We start from the raw sequence: 21,671 nt of genomic DNA, 5'->3' as shown, positions 1-21,671 counted from the left end.
AATCTTTAAAAAAGTGGATATATATATATATATATATATATATATATATATATATATAACAGATTCACTTTGCTGTACACCTGAAATTAACATAACTTTGTAAATCTACTATACCCTAATAAAATTTTTTTAAAAAATTTCCAGCACATAGTGTGAGGTAACCAAGTCCTGACTTACATCAGACTCTCCTCAGGTCTCCTCTGGTTTCCTCTGGTTCTTCTCTAGGCTAAGCAACAGTTTCTTAACTGCTTTTTCTCACACTTATTTTGTCGATTTTCAAATTGTCCTTGTGTTTATATCTGCATTTCTGGGTAAGTACATTCCAGATATCACTTAAATAATTTACAGCTCAATTTTTTTCTCAATTCAACACACTCATGGTTATTTCCATAGCTGTTGGCCCTCAGATCACACCTTAAGGAAATATAATACTTTTTATATTTATTCAACCAAACATGTGCCAACCTGAAGGAGTTATGTGTCATGGTGTCCTAGCCTTCAGGAGATCCATATGATTACCTTTTTCAGAAAACATCTCTTGTTATAGAGGAAGGGATCATAAAGAGCTTACCTGTACACATTCAGATCCTAAATGATATTTCCACATTTTCTCCTTCCAGGAAATCCATGTCACTGTCACACTGTCCAATTCATTGCAATAGCATCTGTTCCTGGCAAACAATTCTCCAGCCGTTGTAAGTGAATTTATTGATGCAGTAGCTCCTTCTGGCCTTCATAGCTCAGAAATGGGAACAAGATCCCTCTTGAAGTGCGTCCCCCAGGTGAATCCTTCCTGTATCATAGAGGACAGTGAGCCATTGGTGAGTGCATCCACACTAATGATAATCACTAGGCAAGCCATGGTCTGCTGGTCCTCCTGGATAACAGCCAGCAAAGGCTGCAGCCGTATCACATTCACCTCACAGTTGCACTCCAGAAACATCAGAAGTTCTCTTAGACCATGGGCTGCTCCAATCATTCTTCCTCCAATCAGTCCCTCACACTTGTATTTCTTATTTTGGACATATTCATCTAGCTCTCCATTTAGATCACCAAAGTCACTATCATTATCCACAAAGATGATTTCATGGAGATGATGTGCTGGTGTGCCATCTATGACTCTGTGCATTGTCCTGAGCAAGGCCAACAAAGCTTCATTACAGAAACAAATAACAACACTAGTGGCTTAGTGTCTCTTTGACTAGACAACCCAAACCAGTCAGACAAGACTTTTTTTTACATGCTTCACTCCTTGTATCTGACAAATCTCCATGATTGCCCAAGTAGTTACTAATAATCATATAAAGGCATGTTTCTGATAGTCTAAGTATCACAATTCCTGATCACTCTCATTAAAAATCATATCCAGTTCAGAAGAGAACTTCACATTGCCTTCTTCTGGATCTTCAATATGATTATCTATCATATCACAATTTTGTTTGCATTTAATTATGACTCTAATACCAGACTTGGAGTGAAACAGGGATAGAATTTGGGGGGGTGGGTAGTGATACAAGGGGCCCATACCCCTTGATGGACAAACTCTTAAGCAGCTGAGTCACTTCACTGAAGATGAAATAAACAAAAAGAAAAACTGTACAGGACACAGACATAAAAAGGCACCCAACAGAAATATCAGACTGTGACACTTCCTACTATTGACCTAGCAGAGCTGAAGGGCCTTTTTCAATTTCCTGGAGCAGGAGCTGTGAGCCAGAAGCTGGTGCTGGAGGCTGAGTGTAGACTAGTGAGAGTGAAAAACTTCAGGGTGTATCCTGAGGGGGGTGGGTGTAAAGCCCACAGAACTTCAGGGTGTGCGTTCTGTAGGCTTTACTTCCAGGTTCTCCATCAGGGTGAAGATCCTGGAAAGATACACTCATGACTCCCAAACTAGGGCTGTGGCATTCTCCTTCCTCTCTGTAGCAGCTGTCACAGCTGTTGTGGCCCCAGCCAGGCAGCACTGGGCTGCCTTGAAGCCCAGCATCACGCAGGCAAGGACATGGTGGCAGCCATCAGCCCACCCAGGCCCTGGGGCTTCACACCCCAACACTCATCTTTTTTTTTTTTTTTTTTTTTCCCCAAAGAGATTAGCAGTCAGGCTCTTAAAATTAAGCAGGAATTAAGAGCATGTCTTGGGGAACAGCAAGGAAGAAATTTGCACACTTCCACTCCTCTCTTGATCCCATTTTGAACTGAACCAGGGGTTATTTGAAATAGAAAAGATAGAGCCAAGATCTACGTGGAAGCTAGAAGAAGGAAAAGAAGAAGAATAAGGAAAAATGAAAAATAACAATGTTCCTTTGGTAACTGGCTATCGGGTTTTTTTTTGTTTGTTTGTTTGTTTTTAAGAAGCTGAAAATCTCCCTTTTGAAAGATTTTGTACAGTTTAGTTTCTGTCTTCTAGCATGGAGACTGGTATTCTCCTTGGGGGCACACAGCTCCTTTGATGCCCATGACTGCATTAATATATCTTTCTTATGCAGAAGTAAGGCATTTTGTCTAAGCATGTGGCACACTGACCAGAAGATAGAAGATGCTAAATAAACAATTTATTAAAGTAAATTGAATAGTAAGTTTTTGCTTTATTTTGAGACTCCTTTAACACTTTATTTGTGTAGGCTATACAAAGTAGCAATTGAAAAATGTAAAAATATTATTATCTACCTCACAGAGTTGTTGGTAGGGTAAAGAAGCTAATATTTAGAGTGACAGTTCATCCTTAGCATACAGTAAGATCTCAGTTAATGCTTGTATTACTATTGTTGAGCTGTTATCAGTAATGAACACAAATGGTACTTGTGTGTATATGCGTGCATTTAGGTTTCTATATGTGTACATTCATAAGTGTGTGTGTGTTTATATACTATAATATCATGTTTTATGTGTATCTCTAAATACACTTAAAATGATTTCTTACTTTATTTTTGAAATCTAAATTCATATATATTTTTAAGACCATGTACATTATTACCGCTTAATGTGCTTTTAGGGAATTTTGAAAGAGCTACTCTAATCTTTATAGCTTTCAATATTTTTAAACCTATTTTCAAAATGTGGAATTATCCTCTTGAGTGTATGAGAAAAAGCTCAGTTTCCAAAATTGAAAGAATGTGTGTCATTTCTACATAGAGCAGTGGCACAGGTGAATTTTACAGGAATGGGGAAGATTAACTAGGAACTCAGTACGATGTAAAGGCATCTGAGAAGCAGTAGGAGATAATACTTGACCTTCTGAGGCTTCTCAGGGGATTGAAGTTAAAGCAACTCCAGGTGGTCTTCAGAATCACTTGACATTTCCTGTAAGTGATGGGCCAAACAAGAAAAAGCCAGAGAAAGTCAGAGTTACAATAAAGTTCCATTTCACCAATTTATTGAGCATATTTACTTAAAGTATCTCTTTGGCTTTACAGTTAGTATATCTAAAATGCCTCTCTATACTCATCACAGCAACCAACATGGTGCTTGTAAGTATCAAAGTTCATCCTCAGGTCTTGCCCTCCCCTCCAGGCTCTCAGTCAATTCCAGAGTTTCAGCAATTCCATCTGTGTTGATTACCTAAAACCATGTTGCCAACCCCAATATTTTTCCTGAGATCGAGATCCATATGTTTAACACCTGCTTTATATCTGCATTTGAGTGCCTATCAGTATCCAAGACTCAGGTTTTCCATTTTTCAAGATGAATGAACATCTATTTGATGTACTCTGTAGTCAACACCGTGGGTACAAAGGGGAACACACAATGCAACCTTTTCCCTGTGGTCTAAACCACAGGTCAACAAACTTCTTCTTCTTCTTCTGTTTTTTCTTTTTTTTTCCGAAAGAGACCAAGTAAACCCAATTCACAATAGGAGCTAGAAAGACTTTCCCAATACACAATGGCAGTAAACTGCTTCTCTCATCATGTGCCCATTTTTCACTTTACACATACCCCTATTTTACCACTTACCACATTTCATTATACTTGTTTCTTTGCACCAAAGGTCAGAAAACTATAGACTGCAGGCCAAATCCAGCACCAGACTGGGTCTTGTAGGATAAGTACATTACAAATTCTTCAGAAACATCATTTTTATTTACTTCTCCAAAAGCTCTTTTTCTAAATTTAAATTTACCATTTCTGATAAAAATGAGATTGTTGGATTAGAAATGTTAGACTCTTACCCTCCAGCCTACTTGAATAGGTTAGTTGTGGTGTTATGTACACAAGGACTAGTCTAGGCTTTGTACTTTATATGATATGGGGGTTTTATTTAATAAAAGAATTCCAAATTATTCATATATAATTTGGTACACGCCTTGGAGGAGGGTGCCCAAGTGAGGGTCTCAGACACATAAACTTTATGGTAAGTAGTGTGTCCACATGCTCCCTTCTATTTCCACTTCCTTTCTCTCTAGTTCAGATCTTCATTATGCTTCCCCTGGATGTCTGCTATAGCTTTTTCTATTGGTCTTCTAGGGCTGCCATAACAAATGACCACAACTCAGGTGGCTTAAAACAAAGTTTATTCTCTCTTAGTTCAGGAGAACAGAGCTAGAGATAAAAATGTCAGCAGGGTTGGTTCCTTCCTGTAGTTCTGGGAGGGGGAAACCATCCCATGTCTCTCTCCTAGCTTCTGGTGATGGCAGGCTGTCCTTCACATTCCTTGGTTTGCAAATACAGTACTCCAATCTGCCTCCATCTTCACATCACCTTCTTTTCTGTGTTTCTCTGTATCTTACTAAGGACACTTGCTGGTCATAGCATTTAGGGCCTATCCTAAATCCAAGATAATTTTATTTTGAGATCCTTATCGAATAACATCTTCTACATAAGGTCATATTCTAAGGTTCTGGGTGGACATGATTTTTCGTGAGACACTATTCAACCCATTATACTTCTCCACTCATATTCCACTTTGGTATGCTATATTTTACTACTGTGTTGCCAAAATATCTTCATTAGTCATTGTTCTGGTCATGCTACTTCCTTGCTCAACAATACTTATAATTTATCAAAGCTCTTGAAATGGGGCATAAACATATTATCTTGTTATTTAATAACACTCCCTCATTTCAAGATCCATGCTTTTCTCAGATGTGCTTTCTTCTATAATTCGAAACTCTAGCTAAACTGGCTTAGTTTGTCTCAAAACAAACCATTGCTTTCCTGCCACTATGTTTTTGGTCATTCTTTCCTTTAAACTAGAATGTAATTCCCATCAAATAACTGCTAATGAAAAATATCTATTATTCTTTAAGATCCCAAACACATAAACAATTTAACTAAGTAACTAGTTAACCAACTATCCTCTACCAGGAAAATTAGTTGTCCCTCTCAAATACCTATAAAATGTTATTTCTCCCTACTTTAAATAATAACAGAGAATCAACAATTTGTTTGCTTTTGTATAGCCCTTTATTGCTTATAGAGCACACACAGATAGATCTTATTCATTATAAATACTGTTATAGTCATTTGTATACATGTTTAATTTTCCTTACTTTCAGAGTTAGGTGGGCACAATGCTGGTGTCTTGGTCTTTTTATAATCCCTGCAGTAATTAGTGTAGGGTCTTAGGAGGAATGTAGCACCTCTGTACAGAAATTATTGTTCAATGAGGATCTGCTAAACTGGTAACATGGAGCTTTAGGATTATGGGCATAGTTGTTAGTAGAGATCTACTTGCTTGAGGATACTGTCTTGAATGATATTCCAAGGTCATTTAAAAAATCTCAGGATACAGTAAAGACAATCAAATAATTAATTGGCAATAACAAAATTCACACTATATTGCTAAAACTATATATAGTTTGTTAAATGGGATTATGGTTGATCCTCAGAGAATTGCTTCTGAGGCTTTATCTTTCCAGTACCCACCATGCAATGATGTGTCCTTTTTAAGGGAACAGAAATTACTGCTAAATTGTGGTCATTGTTCCAATTAAAGTCATCACATCCTTCTTTATAGGATAAAGGCACTGAGGAAAAATAAATAATGTGTACAAATACCCTGCTTGAATATTTATCTCTCTAATCTACTTAGGGAGATATGCCCCTTAGTAAGAAAAGGAATTTTGCCTGAGAGTGGTTAATTGAATCAGTCCATTAGTTGAAGTTGTGGGCAGAGTTAAGTGATGTTCATGATTTCTCTCTGAGATACAAAATAAGAGCAGATAAGACACCCTCTCAATTTGGCTAGAGCAGTAGCCCAGATAGTTTCTCCCAATGCTTTGGTGTTCTCTCCATTGCCAGCTCCTAATTACAAAGGAACAATGCCAGGTTGGGGGCTCAGGATTCTACTCCAAATGAAATATCTTCCTGTCATACAGAAGGATGAAAACAGTACAGATTTTATTTAAACATATTCTGTCTATTGAAATCAAAAGAAAATAAAAAGGCAAATACTACCCTTTTGACAGGTTTATGTCTCTTAAGAGTATGGAAGTTTCCTTTCATTATAATTAAAAGATTCAAAGTATAATTTCAACTGGAAAATAGAGGCACCCTAGCTTTGTCCTAAGAAGCAAACACAGTTAACATAGGTATGAATTAGTGTTTGAGCATATTACATGAATGTTGAAAGATTGAAACTCCCATTCTTCACTCCCCAATGGGGAAAAAAAAAAGTTGCATGGATAAAATAAAAACATTTTGGACGTAATATCACTTGTTACCTTTTTCTATAAGCGGGTTTGTAATGTAACCTAGAGAAAGGAAGAGGATGACACACTCTAAGACCAATTTTATTTTGTAGAAAATGGGTCAAGGTTTGACAATAAAATATAAAGAAATTTCTCATACAGATCAGATGTGTATCTCTAAAAAACATGGTATTGCTTTGCTGTGACAAATGTGTTTGATTGATTTCAGATATTATAGGAGAGAACCAACTATGGCCCAGAAAGTAGATATGCTGCATTCATGTACACCTTTTTCCTTGCCGAAGGTCATAACTTCTTATATTTTCCCCCAAATTGTTAAGGCTTGGTGGTATTTACCGGAACACTTCTATGAAGAACTATAAGTTGAATCATACAAGATTAGTTGAATAGAAGCAAATTCTATTGGATCTCATCTAATATTTGGGCTTTCATCAGAATGAAGTGCAATTTTTATTGGAGGATAATAGGTGAGGAGGTATACCCAATAGGGAGGGGACAAAGATACCCAACACCTCCTGCCCCCATGGCCATCTGAGAGGCATTTTCTGTTTCCTCACTATGCATCACTGAGACCAACTAGGCTGGAGAAGCAGGTTGATCTCTCTGGTAAATTTTCTATACCTTACAAATACTAGAGGTGTACCATGAGGGACAGAAAAGCAAAGGATATGTCATACAGGTCATATTTTCTGATCTCATCTAGAATCTTTGAACTTTAATGCAGTACCCCTTGGACCATAACCATTTATAAGCCAGGCCCCAGAACCTATATATGAGCCGGGGTGTAGCTCTGTCCCTTCCCCTAACCCTACTTTGTGAATCATAGCCACTAAATTGAGTTTAAAAGTTGGGCCAAGAAGCAAAGCTGGCACTCAGAATATCCTTGCTGAGTGAGAGAAATATGATGCAGGCAGAAATGACACCAACCCTAGAGTGGCTGAAAAAGTGGAAAGACCTGGTGTTTCCCAGGGCAACTGTACTCCATGTTGTTCAACTATGCAATGCCCATATGCAGGTGCCCTCAAGAGCTATCAGCAAGGCTAGGCCACAGAGCATGCTTAGAGTAAACTGAGCACTAAAAAAATTTACAGTCACGTTTTTGCATGAGGGAGAAGAGACAGCTCCATATCTGATATGGAGAGTTGGGACTCACTCTGTATACAGATGTCCAGCCTGAGACCCTGCACTATTGACCAGACCTGAGGTCCTGAGTAGGTCATGAGGTGGATGATGCAGTGTGTTATTGATGGCACTTTATTCGGGAAATTTTTAGTATACTTTGAGGTGAGTATGTCTAATTGTTAGCAACAAGCAACTTTTCTTTTGTTTTTATCAGTTCTTTTAAGCCTCTTTATCAGTTCCATGCTGCTTTATGATGGGGTTCAGGGCAGGCTGCCCCAGAATGTGTCACTTTGCTAAGTGGATTATTTTGAGCTAAAGACAATAAAGGCCAAACAGACTCAAGAAGATCTTTTAACTTCTTCCTAAACTGCCAAAAAGAATTTAGATGGGGACTTGTACCAGGGAGAGAGCTATTACCAGAGATAACTTTCTACATCAGAAAGACTTACCTGCATGGCATGGCACACATTTGTTTATCAAACATTTGCTCTTCCCATCTTTCTGTGATTTGTCTTTCTCCCCTTTGACATCCCAGACTCCTATCCCCTTCTCCTAAGCTGAGGATGGCATATAAGCTGCAATTGCCTGACTGTCAGGAAGGCTCATATTTGAGGGTTCTTATATGTATGAATTAAATTTGTTTTTCTCCTCTTAATCTTTCTTATGTCAATTTAACTATCAGATCAGCCAAAGAACTGATCTTTGGAAAGGAAGGAGAGAAAAGTTTTCATCCTCTACATCTAAAACAGAATGAAAAATCCCTCATTTTAGAGAATGTATTAATATGACAATTCTCAGCCTGTGATTCCTCCAAGATTCTCTATAGTGTCAGCAAGCCTGGGCAGAGTTCAGGACTTACTCAATATCTGTGCATGGAAGATTTACACCAAAAAACTACTCATGTTTCCCATTTCACAGAATCTTTTATTCGATCAGGACGATATAATAGATGAGCTTTAAATGACCCTGTGGAAAGACATTACTTAATTATACCCTGATTTTAAAAAAAGAAACAGAATTGTATTTGTATTCTCCTGATCTACCCTATTTTATATCAGTGAGGGAATTATATACCATTATTCCACTATGGTTTTGGTGTGAAAGATAAACTTTCCTCAGATGAGCCCCACCTGGAAAGTTTCCACTAGAAATTTCTCAGTGTTAGACACACACAGCCCTTTTGCCCTCCTTGTGTCTTCCATTCCTCACTCCCACGGCTACATTAAAATTAAGGATTATCACTATTTAACATTTCATAGTTACCATGCCATATGTGTCTATTTAATTGAATTAAGTAATTTCTGTTGATTATATCAACAGTAAAAACAGTCAAATAAACACCAAACCAAAGGTTTTTCTGTTTTGTTTGTTTTTTTTAAATAATTAATTAATTAATTAATTAATTTTTGGCTGTGTTGGGTCTTCGTTTCTGTGAGAGGGCTTTCTCTAGTTGTGGCAAGCAGGGGCCACTCTTCATCGCGGTGTGCGGGCCTCTCACTATCGCGGCCTCTCTTGTTGCAGAGCACAGGCTCCAGATGCGCAGGCTCAGTAGTTGTGGCTCACGGGCCTAGTTGCTCCGCGGCATGTGGAATCTTCCCAGACCCGGGCTCGAACCCGTGTCCCCTGAATTAGCAGGCAGATTCTCAACCACTATGCCACCAGGGAAGCCCAAACCAAAGTTTTGATAAGACGCTCCACTGACTTCTACTCAGTAAAAAAGTGAGTATATCATTTCATGGACATAGTGATAAAAATATTTATTTGCAAAAGGCATTCTATGACAAATTTTTATAAAAGTTTTGTTAGATTCTACTTATTGATACAGTTCTTATTTCTCAGAAGCTTTATGAATCAGGAAGACATAATAGAAAACATTGAATGACAATCTTGAAATATATTATTGAATTATATACTGAAAATCCTTTTATATCATCACTAACCATGTTTATTTTTTATTCACAACTGACCCAACTGTAATGACAGGTTCAGAGAATTATGATAATGAAGATAAATAGCATTTCTATCTGTCTCAGCAAGTTTCTTGATACTATAGATTAGATTTTCCACTTCTATACAAATTCTTCCTTATCCATAGACAAGGCCTTGAAAAGACTGAAGTAAACTTATTTCAGATAGGAGACATTTGGGTCTGTTATATGTTTCTTGGTTGATTGCTACAGATACCCATTTTAAAGGGTATCTATTTATTTCAAATCATATTGTGTTGGGGAAATATAGTTAAAAACAAAATGTCCCAACCCAGAAATCCTCTCCACAAGGTAGTGGAGTAAGAAAACACTTTTATTATTGAATAAGCATTGTTAAGAAACAAAATTCAACTGAATAAGTTTAAAGATCTACTTGGCTTTATGCAACAATTCATAAATGGGGCAGCATCCCATGTAACACCTAGAAGGGAGCTCCAGGAGCTGTACAAAATAGGAGGCTTTCATAGACAGAAGGAAGGTGGGACAAGGAAGTTAAAATAGCGGATTGTTTCAGGTAAGGTTCCCTTTCCTTAGAGGAAGGCAAGCCTTTTATCAAGATTACCTCACTAGTCTTGATCAGGAAATTCCAAATTGATTGGTTTAAAATTCCACTCATGAAACTGCAGTTAGGTTTGCTATTAAGTCTAGATGGGGCTTAGCATAGGGGACTCCATTTGGAGCTGTTGTTTCTTTTTAACAGCATTAAATCAGAATATAATGTGTGTCACATGTAGTCTGCTAAGCTAAGAGATTGCAAAGATGGAAAAAAAAAAGTTTATTCCCTTATATAGCCAGCAGATGCAATTCATTACATGCATGTAATGAAGATAACATGTAATAAGATAAACAGTAACTAGTTCACAAGTAAGAGAATTTGACAGCACCATTTATCACACATGTACATCCTAACTCTACCTGGTAATTGGGGTGACCATCTGTGTTAGCTAATTGGCTACTAGAGGAAAAACAAACTTCTCATATCTTCATAACAGGAGATAGTTTTCCAATTCATAATAAGGTTCCCACTGAAGTTAAACTCCTACCCTTTCACAGAAACTGGAAATAGTAATGCAATCTCCCTTAATTTTTACATTTTAAAGAGATGGCTCCTAGGTCTTTGAGAAAAGCATTCTTAGGTCATAAAGCTAACAAAAAGCCTGTCTAGTTTTTAAAAGGATTTATATACATTTCAAAGAAATGAGAAATACTTACAATGACAAGTTTTCTAATGTAAATGATTTAAGAAAATTGGGAGAGGGAGGAGTAGTTTCTTCCCTTATTTTCACAGAGGAGAATTAAGGCTCTTATTTTTAATTTTTATTTTTCTTGACAATTATTCCAGTAGTATCCCATAATACTCTAACAGGAAAAGACACAGTGTTCATGTTAATTGTAACAGCATTACTTTCAAAGCTTACTAATTTTCCATAAGTACTACATAGATATGAAACAGACTGCCAGATATTTCTCCAACAAAGATGGATTCATTCAGGATCAATAGAGAATTGCAATTCAAAGTCTGCAACCATGGCAGACACATACAAGTCCTTGCATGGCAAGGGAAGGAGAACTCTTTTTTAGAGGGGAAAGGAAGTTGGGAGGCTACAGTCCATGGCTTTTCATTGGCTGAGTCCTTGCCAGGAAAGAAGAGGACTCTTTCTTCTTCCTGTTGGGTTCTGCTATAGTAGCAGGGCCTGAGAGCTCCTCCTTCTGGTTTCCCAACCCTATTTAATTGAGATTTCTGTTTATTAATTTTTTACAACTACCATAGAGGGTGTCACTGTAAAAATAAAGACAAAAATGAATTTAAAAAGAAAGCCTGAAAGGCAAATGGGGTGGCTGTTTTCTTAAATGAGGCAGCTGTTGACTTGAAAAAAAAAAAAAACGCACAATGTGAGAGTTGCGAGTTAAGTTTTATTTGGGGCAAAATGAGGACGGCAACCCGGGAGACAGCGTTTCATATAGCTCTGAGAAACTGCTTTGAGGAGGCGAGGCAGGGGAGCCAGGTTATATAGAAGTTTTGTAACAAAGTGCAGGTAGTCTGAACATCAAAATATAATTGTTAATTAAAGAAAACCAGGTATCCTGAGTTAAGGAATTTAACACTTTTCTATGTATGAGAAGATGCAAGAGTCTGGGCTCACTGAAATCATTCCTTTGATATGCACCTCAGCTCTCTGGGGCGAGTGTCCTGTATTTTCACATCCTGAGTTTCTTCAGGTCTCACCATAGGGAGTGGCTTCGGGGAGTAGCTGCAGTCTGATAGCTGCTAGAAGGCAGGTATTCTTTTCAGCACTCCATTTCCTCAGGGTTCACCAGCTCATGTTGGAGGGCTACAATCATTGATGACTGTGACATCATTTGTTTACTGATATGGCAGGAAATATTCCATTTCTCAGAGCCATGGCATGCTAAGGGAAAGACTACTCCATTGTGTCACATGCCTTCCATTTTTTAGCTCTACCACTGATGTTGTTATTTTACAAATCACTCTAAAGCTATAAATGGCAGGCCTAACCAGATGATTTCTGGCTCTTAGGTTTTGTCCATGAATAGATTTTGACCTCCAGTAAATGTAAAGAAATCGATGGGACCATTCCTAATATTTCAGTAAATAGCTTTTTTTCTTCTCAACTTCCTTGGAAGGCATGAAATACATTTTCTTGTTCTCAGGACACTAGAAGTTAGACTTTCACAGTGATACAGACCCAAAACACAGCACTTGGTTTTCATGTTTCTGACATTTTTCTCTGTTATCATGCATGCATTTTTTTATGTGATATTGGGAAAGGAGAGCTCTTGTTGCAACAAGGATTCAACAGCGGTAAAGAGGGAAAATGCAAAAGGTCAATGGAGCATTGGGCCGGTATTTTCATCAGAGAAAAACAGACAGTGTATCCTTTTAGCAAGGCTGGAGCTGTCAGTTCCTGGTGTAAAACACAATGCAAAAGAAGAATACCCTAGAGGAACAAACCTAAATGGGAGACAGGGAATGACAAGAACAAACCGTTTAAATGATCCCTGAGGGAAAAATATACATATAAAAGTACAAGAATTGAGGTTTAAAGAGCTTTTTATAACTTTTATTTTAAAAAAGTAAAAGTGACAAACAATATGTCCACTTCAAGCTGGCTTCCGACAACACTTAAATAATAAAATGCTTAGTGAGGAATGTTGACACCTTCCTGTGGTGTTCCTGTTCCCCTTAAAAATGAAGTCAAGTTACCTTGACACCTAGGCCCAGTGTTCCTTTAACAGGGGTACAAGAAGGCTCACTGTTTTTTCATATACCTCAAAGCTTATTTGATTGAATATTGGAAAGTACCTTAAAAATTCAAGCAGTTTCGCTAGCCCAATGAGGAAAATCAAACAGATGCCACATGGCTAATTGTGTTTTCCATGGTTTCAAGAAAAAAAGAAATGTGTTAATAGGGAGATGCCTAAGGTCGCCTTTCTTCATTCAAATTAGAGACTAAATTATTATTATTATTATTATTTTTTTCCACACACACACTGTATTTTATTTTTACAAGAGATAAATAGACTGACACCAAGCATTGTACATGGATGACCACAACAAAAGCAACAATGATTGCAATTACCAAACATGAAACACACTCATACTATGTCATAATATTGACATTCAGTCCAGTAATCCTCCACTGTAACAGCTCCTTTACTTTGCAGTGAAAATTGATTTGTATATTCTTTGCCTCTGAGTCCTTGTGGGATTTTTTTTTTTTTAATTCAGACAGAAAGTCACAAAAATTATACTCATCCTCATCAGTTCACTCAGTCCCATGTAATTAATTTTTTTTTTCATCTTGATCTTTTGTTAGCACTTTTATGAGTTCATCAGTTTTTCATTAGAGTTCTGAAAATGCTTATTCATTCAGTTCAGCAGTACAGTCAGTTACCAGAAACCTGTACTTGTCAGAGTCTTTTCCATGAATTTCTTGAAGATGAAACCCTTTTATAGGAACATATTTGCAAAATCATCAGAGTACACCCAGAACTGTCTGTAAATGACAAAAGACTTAAAAATGACCATGGTTAAAGATTTGATGAAAGTTCATAATAATGCAGTTGACAAGAAAATTAGTTATTTCTGAGATATACATTTTAAAGTAATAACTAGGATTATTACTTATAACATTATACCAGAACATATAAGATTTTTAGAAGTTTCCTGTAATGTCTGAAACATTTATATTAACATATTTCCATACATATTTCCATACAAATACAAATATAAGATTTTTAGAAATTTCATGTAATGTCCGAAACATTTACATTAACATATTTCCATACAAATAACCCAATGAAAGTTTAGTATTAGTTGTTTTGTTTGTTTTTTTATACTGCAGGTTCTTATTAGGCATCAGTTTTATACACATCAGTGTATACATGTCAATCCCAATCGCCCAATTCAGCACAGAGACTAAATTATTTATGTACTGAAATACATGAGCATCTGTTTTCCAAAATATATACATTCTAGTTTATATATATATATATATATATATATATATATATATAGTTTGTATATACGTATATATATATATATATATTTAAACTTATTTACACTTTACTGACTTCCTTATCTCTCTAGAACTCAGTCACTTCTAAATATATAAAGAATGACAAGATTGGTTTTAACAATCTAAAATGTAAAAATACTACTCCTAAAAAATTACAATTAGAGTTGAAATTATGCAAAACCTATAGATTAGAAAAATGAATAGAAACAAACTGTATTGCCCTGCTGTTACAAATACTTCACAGATTGCTTAGCCTGGCAAGACTCTGTGTCAAAGATTTTGTAAACGTTCTACTATTTAATCTTTATAAAATTTTTGAAACGGAGGCATTATTTGCTCCATTTTTATAGGAAGGAAAATGAGATTCCATGAGGTTTGTCATAACTAATAAGTTCCATGAGGTTTGTCATAACTAATAATTATTTAACTAATAAATAAATTTAATAATTTTAAATAATGCCTGATAAAGACCCTGTCCCCTCCCTAGACTCTTCTTACAATGCGTTCCCTTGAGAACAATACTTTTCTGTTAGATCCTCTATCACTCTGGCAGTTCCATGCCTCAGGGGTCACTCCTTTCAACTGGACAACTCACTTAACCCCACAACTCCGACATTTATCAATTCCTAGTCATTTTTCAGACCTGAAGTCAAGTGTAATTTCCCTGGTCAAAACTTCCCTAATACGTAGGACAGAAAAGATCTCCCTTTCATCTTTCATAGTACCATACATGCTTCTTCAAACTATTTACCAAAATTTTCAAGAGTTCAGTTGATATTCAACTATTTAATGTGTGTCTCTTCTGGGCTAGAAGATAAGTTGTATGACGGCAGGGGCTGAGTCCCTCTCACTCACAGCTATATCCTCTTTCTGTAGCACAGGGTCCTGTAATGGCTGAAAGACTTAGTAGATGGGTAAATACATATAAACCTAAAATTCAAAATTTTGAATCTAGACCACACATCTTTAACTAGTAAACTAGGCTTACCATGTGACTAAATTTCTAGAACAAAAACTCTTAGCTCATATGGAAATGAGAAGCATAAATCTAATTCTAGAATGATTTCCATTGGTCCTGGGAGATTAAGGCATTTAGAAACACAATTTTGGTATAAAAATATCATTTTGTTAATGACCACCAATATAAATAATTCCTTAATTTGGGGTGAGACAAAAACTACATTAAATTAGTCAATGCGTTGTTGTTAATATAAGAAGATCAAAGGGGTTCACATTCAGCATGGCGACAAACACTCTTCCAGTATATTTTTAGTCTCCCATTCAGAATAAATTTAGATAACCCAAGAGGGGTCAACTTCTTTGGAGTTATCTTCATTTTTTTTATAGTACAATAAATGCCTACTGTCTTGTGGGATCCCGATTTGCCAGTGTTGGAACAGTGAAATATACTTTGTTCTGAGCACAAAAGGATTACATGTAATTCTAATCATATCAGGCAAAAAGGATGGATAAAACTAGTCTGTGGACAGGCATTTGCTGTAAGCTGCATCATAATTTAGCATTTATTGCTGTGTACTATTGCCACTGCCATATATTTGAAACCTAACATAGAAACTAAAACAAAAGAAAGACATAGAAATCTATTTTTATATATAATAAAAGTCAAATATAAAAATTGATAAAAAGTTCATGGAATTTAATTTACACTCTTTCTGGCAGCACAGATAATATTTTCTAGAACAAAGGTTATATCAAGTTCTAATTTAGAGGGAAACAAAGGATCTAGACTGTCAGTAGTGGCCACCTAAATCTTTTAAAATGATAAAGTATTTATAATTATTATTTTTTAATTATTTTTTACTGGTGTATAGTTGATTTACAATATTCTGTTAGTTTCTACTGTACAGCAAAATGAATCAGCTATACATATACATATATCCTCTGGTTTTTGAACTTCCTTCCTATTTAGGTCACCATATAGCATTAAGTAGAGTTCCCTGTGCTATACAGTATGTTCTCATTAGTTATATATTTTGTACATAGTATCAATATTGTATATGTGTCAATCCCAATCTCCCAATTCCTCCCATCCCCCCTTCCCCCTTGGTATCCATACATTTGTATTTTTAATTTTTTTTGCACATTTGTTATAATACTTACAGGCTAAATTTGTGACCCAAAAGAGTTGTTTAATTTTGCGTTTAACGTATATTTACAACATAGTGAGATAGCCTATATGATGTGTGTGACAGTTATCAGTGTATTGTCTCACAACTGCAAATTCAAGCTTTGTATACCTGCTCTAAATAATAGACTCTTCGAACATTTTTTCTTTTACAGTGAGCATGATTTTAAGCTTCGTCGGTAGAGGGCGCTGGAGAAAGGAGGAAAGGGGCTTCTCCTTTTCAGGTTACGATAAGTGTTATTTTGTTTTTTCTTGCTCCTGAAACGCTGTCTGTCAAGGAGCAGGTGTGTGGCAACATTTAGTGTCACTCTGCCCCATCTGTGCACTCAGAACACCCAGTCCCTTGGTGACCATGCTGCCCCAGCCCAGAGGTTTTCTTCTCTGTTTGCTTGATGTCTGTAAACTAGCTTTGGCTCAGACAATACAACAAACTTCTTCACTCTTCACTAGGTCTGAACCCTATCCTGGCCCGCTGTGGGGGGAGTAGGGGGTGTAGCATGGAGGGAAGTATGTCCTTACTTAGGTACATTTTCTTAGCTCTAGGAAAAGACAGAGGAATCCTTCAGAGGACATTTTAGAGTTCTCTTTCATTTTTACAGTTGTGATTCTGTCATAGCTTAATAACTCTTCATATTAAACTTCCCCTACTTCAGTTATTATGTCTCTCTGTCTCCTGATTGGACCCAGACCAATACATAGCCCACATACACTATAATGAAGCACATTTAAAACTTTTGTAACATGTTTTATTTTCTTACTTTGTAAATAATTACAATAGCTGATATGCATATATGTATATATATCATCATGTTTGATCAAGACTTCAGTTTAGAATAATGAACTTTATTTCCTCTAGGGAAAAACCATCATACACATACCAGACATATGCTTTACTTCAGTGCATCACAAAGAAAAGCTGTGGTTTTATATATAAATAAGTATGCCATAGTTTTCCACTGTGAGAATGCTGTTTTGAAAAGTAAGTATAAAAACTATCGTTTTCACTTAACTAATAGGTAACCTGAATGTCAGAGCCTTTTTAAAATGTACACATTAAAAACACTGAGATTCAATTTCTAAATCTGCAGCCTTCAGTTATTCTTTCTGTCAAAGAAAAGGAAGAAAGCACAACACAATTATTTTCTTCAAAGTTATGAAAAGAGGTAAATTTTTATTAAAAATTTATTAACACAATTGATTTACAATGTATTTTTAATTATTAGAGTGATATGACTGCCTGTTAGCTGTTGTACAACAATTGTTCTCTAACCAATCTGGGACTTGGCAGTGGCAGAAAGAGTTTAGATTGGATAGAAGTGGGACGCTAAAAACTAATGCTGACATAATATCAGCTCTTGGAAATTGTACAAGAATACAGTGATGGAAATACAGCCAGACAGACAAAGCATTTCATGTGGAGAATACAACAGTGAATACTAGGCAATAATGGATCAAGACAGGTGGACAGACAGGCAGGCCATCACACTCATGTCCAGAAAGACAAGCAAGAGTGTAAAGTTAGGTGTTAAGTAACTTTGGGTTAAGGCAGCTAAGTACTAAAGCAAAGATTCTAGACAGGATTACAGAAACACCAAGGAAATTGAAGAGGACTAGCATAATTCTTGCTTCATGGCTAAAATTTTCAAGATGGATTAAAATACAGAATCTACGAGAACATGGTGGGACTAAAATCCTAGGTACATAGGGGAGATGGGCAGGAAATCCAAACCAGGACCCTAGCATGTGGTTAAACAAGGGAGGGAGACTCAGCTACTTGACATAGAATGTAGGATGGCTTCATCAAAAACATATCTAGGAAAAAGAACGTGACTGCAAGAAAAGAGTGAAGTTTCCAAGAAGTTACCTCAGTGTTGAAATGCTGATTTACTGGATTGGAGTCTTTAAATTCTATCTGATGAGACTCTTTCTCAATCCTGGTGCTGGATTTGTCAGGATGTCAGTATGAAATTAAGTGTTCCTAGTTAAAGTTATAAGGGATGACAGTGAATGGGACAGAGGAATAGATCAGGGCATAAATCTTCATCACAGAAATAATGAATTTATATTTTGAAGTCCACTAAGAATGAAAAATTCAGCTATGCTTATTTTCTTCATATGTGGGCTGAGTCTTAAAATGTTAAATAGTAAAAAAAAAAAAAAACAGTTAAATAATAGAAGACAATGAGATAAAAAGAAAAAAATGAAAGGAATAATAATAAACATGTTTGACTTTCATAAAGTTGATTATTTAATTTCTAAACATTATAAGATAGCACTATATTTTTAAAAATGCACTTTGTCAGGACAAAGAGGTATAGTGGAAATAAGAATAAGACATGGATCTTGGCTTCACATCCCTGTGCTCCCCTGTATAATTGCATGAGCTTGTGCAAATTACTTCATTTCTCCTTGCCATAATTTTTCTGTTAAAGATTTATCTTGTAAAAGAGAAGGTTTGTGTTCCAGTTATCTATTACTGTGGAACAAATGACCACAAAAGTTAGTGATAAAAATCCTACAATCATTCTACTGTGTCCTATAAATTGTAAATTGTGTGGGTCAGGACATCCAGTAGAGATCAGCTGGATAATTCTGTTATTCCATGTGACATAATAGAAGTCACTTGATGATATTCAATTGTTAAACCATCTGGACTATAAGGTAGAAATTGCTTACTCACATATATGGTGACATGGAGGGTATATCTGAAAGGCTGAGTTCAGTTGAAATTGTCAACAAAATGCCTAATTGTGGCCTCTTCCGTATGGCAGTCTCAAGGTTGAATTCTTACATGGTGGGTCCGTGTGCCAAGAGAAATTCTTCCAGTGAAGAAGGTGAAAGCTGCATGAAGTTTTACAATCTAGCACCACTTTTGCCTTACTCTGTTGGTTGAAGCAGACCCAACCAAGCACATACTCAAGGTGGGGGACCACAGACCTGAATACCCATGAGAGAAATTTCAAATAATTTGCTTCCATGTTTGAAACCACTTAAGATAATGCCCTGATCACAAAATTACTGATCTTTCTTCCTCATGCAAGAACCACCAAAATCTCATCCTATTATGCTGTAAAGTTCAGGTTCAAGGTCCTGGATCTCGTCATTGAAATCAGATCTAGCTACAGAAGAATCTCCTTGGCTTTTATGCCTTGGATAAAGTTGCTCTTAGTCTAAAGACCTATGAAATTAAGAGACAATTTATCTGCCCCCCATCCACCTAGTGTCCAAAGATGAGACAGGCATAAGATAACTAGAGTAAACAATCTTGTTCTACAAGGAGAAAAATGAGAGACATGTAACAATCACTGTCCTGCAGCAATTCTTAAATATAATCTGGTAGATGTGTTCATTTCCCTAATTAAGGCTCAGTCTTGATCTCTGAGTATAATTCTACATGGCTCTTGGTTTTGGACCTGCCCTCTGAAAACGTCCTAGTCCATATACAGTAATGTAGCTTTTTCCATAAAATCTAGTTTTCTTAAAATCCAATTTTCTTAGATTTTTTTCCCTGCTTATAGAATTTGGGGCTTCTTAATTTTTTTCCTATTCTTTCTGTCCCTCTCAATCTATGATAATATAATTCCTTTAAAATCTTGTGAGCCTCTTGTGTATCAGTTCCTAATCTATGCCATTAGATAAAACCATATCCATAAATCTATTTAAGATAAATTCTTCTCTAACTTTGTGATAAAAGAAATTTTCACATATTGGGTATGGGGAAGTCATTCTGGCTTACACATGAGTTAACTTAAATTTTATGCTAACTAGAATAGCCTACTTGTGGCCTCTCAAACATATATTATACATCTGCTTTAATTATTGAAGAAAAGGTCAAATTGACCAGAAGTAAAGAATGTCCATGTTAAAGATTAAATGCCTCCCTTCCTGGGATGCCAATGCTGGTACTCCTTCAATGATAAGACTCCTTTCCCAGGTGCCAAGTTCATACTGAGTTTGTGTATGTGCTGATCTTTCTTTTCTTTTCTTTTTTTTTTTTTCAAACCTTGAAGGAATGTATCCCTGACTTCTTTGATATTCTTTGTTCTGACAAGATATAAAACTGTTATGAAAACCATGCTTCTCCAGAGCAGTTCTTCAGAGTTATCTAGGAGGGTCTTCCAGGCCATAGTCCTAAGTTGGGCTTCAATAAAATGCTTTTCTATTCCTATTATAGATTGTTTATTGATTATTTTCATCAACATTGGTTTTCCTGTGAGATTGCTCTTTGACTATGCACTAAGCACTATTGTCTGTCTGAGGGAATCTATATGGCATGCCCTTTTTCTTTTTGTAACTAAGATATAGACTTAAATCCTTCTGAAGTCCTAACCAAGGACCTTATGACCACAGCCTGGATTCGCTGAGGCTGTGTTCTCCTCAAAGTGCCCCAAATTTGATCTTTACCCTGAGACTGTCTCCTACTTTGAGGAGAACTTGCTGCCTGGGGAGGCTGTCCAAAGTCTTTTACATAAACTCCATATTCTATTAACAGTTGATTATTTAGTCCATCTCTCTTTTCTCTCCTTTAGGTAGACAGCTGGAAGAAACCAGGTGGCACCTTCAACATTTTGCCCAGAAATCATCTTAGCTCTATTATCAAGTTCATTAAGTATATTTTATATATCTCAGGTTACGTCGGGTGGCAGTATTACCAAACTTTTTGCCAGTTCCCAGTATAGTATTTTTTTTCAATCTCCGTCAAGTCCTCTATACCAGTCACTTCGAGGCTTGTCAGATTTTTCATGTTGTCTTGTCCCCAAACCAAAGTCACACATTTTAGATTTTGTAATGTTACCACCTCACTTCCAGGTACCAAATTATATCTATCTATTGCTACATTAAAGAAAAAAAAAACTGCCATACTTAATGGCCTAAAACAATAATTTTATTATATTTAATAATTTTATGAAAGAGTAATTTGGCAGCATTCAAATAGGTGATTCTTCTTTTTCATGTGACTTTGATGGAAGTCACTCAGGGGTATTCAGCTGGCAGATGGGCTGGTATGGAGGGTCCAAAACCAATTCCAGTCACATGATGCTTCATTGGGAGTGGCAGGAAGGTTAACCTCAGCTGGAATCATCAACTAGAATTTTTCCACGTGGCCTCTCCAGCATGGCAACCACTTCAGCATAGTGGAACTTCTCACAGGGTGCCTCAGAGTTTCTGGAGCAAGCCTTCTAGCTTTCACCTCTTGACGGGAGGAAGGAAAATAATTTGTGGTCCTGGT

General features: G+C 36.4%; 1 pseudogene; it reads right to left on the bottom strand.

Annotated features, from left to right (window-relative positions):
* Positions 1-293: 293 nt before the first annotated feature.
* On the bottom strand, positions 294-21,185 carry LOC103003980 (polypeptide N-acetylgalactosaminyltransferase 11-like; annotated as a pseudogene).
* Between the last annotated feature and the right edge of the window lie 486 nt (positions 21,186-21,671).

This window comes from Balaenoptera acutorostrata, chromosome 18 (assembly GCF_949987535.1).
Source record: "Balaenoptera acutorostrata chromosome 18, mBalAcu1.1, whole genome shotgun sequence".
In the NCBI taxonomy this organism is placed as follows: domain Eukaryota; kingdom Metazoa; phylum Chordata; class Mammalia; order Artiodactyla; family Balaenopteridae; genus Balaenoptera; species Balaenoptera acutorostrata.
This window is presented reverse-complemented; position numbering and strand designations above follow the sequence as displayed.